Source organism: Plecotus auritus (assembly GCF_963455305.1).
Source record: "Plecotus auritus genome assembly, chromosome: 5".
NCBI lineage: Eukaryota > Metazoa > Chordata > Mammalia > Chiroptera > Vespertilionidae > Plecotus > Plecotus auritus.
The window spans coordinates 184,124,521-184,126,587 of record NC_137776.1 but is presented as its reverse complement, the minus strand read 5'-3'; positions in this window follow the sequence as shown (position 1 = coordinate 184,126,587).

The window sequence follows — 2,067 nt, the reverse complement described above, 5'->3', positions numbered from 1 at the left end:
AGTGGGCTCCCAGCCCAGCCTGGTCCTGGCCCCCCACCCTGTGTCTCCAGAGGCAGTAACACCCCCAGAGCGGCTGTCTGTCTCTTCCCCTCTGTCTCCCCTCCCCCCGCTCCCAGGCCAGTCGCCCCCCTGCTCCTGAGAGAGCCGAGGGTCATTTCAGTCCTGCTCTGAGCTGGACGCCTGCCCACCGCCAGCTGGGCTGTCTCCAGGCGGCCAGGTCTCGGACGGGAGCCACATGCAGGCCACCTCCCCTCCACGCTGCACGCGGGCTCCCAACCTCGGGCGGCGGCTCACGCCCAGACCAGCCTTTCTGCAGGGGCTCCCGGGCTGCCCCCGGCCCAGCCACCTGTCTCCCCACCAGCCCCTTCTCGGCCCCCTCCTCCTTAATCACCCAAACACATGCGCACCACCCTGGCCTTCCTCCACCGCCTCCCCTTCTCCACCCTCCCCCCCCAGCTCACAGCCTGGAGTTTACAGCTGCAGTGCACACACTCACACACTCACACACACACACACACACCCACACACACACACACACTTTCACACACACACTCTCACACACTCACACACTCACACACACACACTCACACACACTCACACACCCACACACACACTCACACACACACTCACATACACACACACTCACACACACACACTCACACACCCATACACTCACACTCACACACACACACACACTCACACACAATCACACACACACACTCACACACTCTCACACACTCACACACTCACACACACTCTCACACACTCACTCTCACACACTCTCACACACTCACACTCTCTCACACTCACACTCTCACACACTCTCACACACTCACACTCACTCTCAACACTCTCTCACACACTCACACTCACTCTCACACACACTCACACACACACTCTCACACACACACTCTCTCACACTCACACTCACACATACACTCACACACACTCTCACACACACACACTCGCTCTCACACACTCACACACACTCTCTCACACACTCACACTCTCACACACTCACACTCTCACACACTCACACTCACTCTCAACACACTCACACACACTCATACACACACACTCTCTCACACTCACTCTCACACACATACACTCTCACACACACACACTCACACTCACACACACACACACACTCATGCACAAAACCAACTGTGGGAAGTGTTCCTGCCTCTGAGCAGGGGTCACGGCTTCCGAGAGCTCTCTGCTTCCTGACATCTAGTCGCATGCCCTCCCCACACGTTGTCCGCTCCTCCTGGGGGCTGGAGTGGGGGTGGGGGCGGGGCAGGCAGGAGCTGGGGGAGGTGGACAGGGTCAAGCAGGGTACCCCTGGCAGCCAAAGGGGTCGCCTGCCTCTCAGCCACACACACAGAGGATCTGGTTTCCCCATTTGGAAAGGGAACTGGGCTCCTAACTGCCAGCTGCAATGGGAACGCCCCCCCCCCCCCGGCTTTCATTCATTCTTTTAACAGTCATTCATTCAGCACGTGTGGGTTGGACACCTACGATGGGCTAGGCTCAGGCACCAGGGGCGAGGGCAGGGAGCTGGCCTGGGCGCCCAGTGGGATCCCAACCCCAGCAACCCCTCCACAACAGCGCCACAGCTGGGGTGGGAGTGAGGGGGCCCCGGGCTGGCCCGATGGGCAGGGGAGCCTTCCCACAGAATCTGTTCTGGCTGGGGCAACGGGGAGGCTGGGAGCAGGGCAGGGTCTGAGAGTAGCGGGGAGCCGGGTGTGCAGTGCGGGGAGGAGCAGAGAGGGCTGGGTGGTCCTTTGAGGCTTGAACCCCGCCCCGAGGGCTGTGGGCGCCACAGGGAAGGTGCTGAGGAGGTAGAATAACATGGGCAGACGGACCCAGTGGGATCTTTCACCACAGACAGCAGCTCTGGGCTACAGCGACGACATACGACTCAAATGAGACTCCTGGGAAGGTGTGAGGAGCTCCTGGGGGCGGGGGGAGGGGGGAAGGGGGGCAGCCAGGCCTCGGGAGCCCGGGAGCGAGCAAGCAGCAGCCGTCTCTGTGGCCCTGGGAGGCCCAGGCACCACTGGGCCTCAC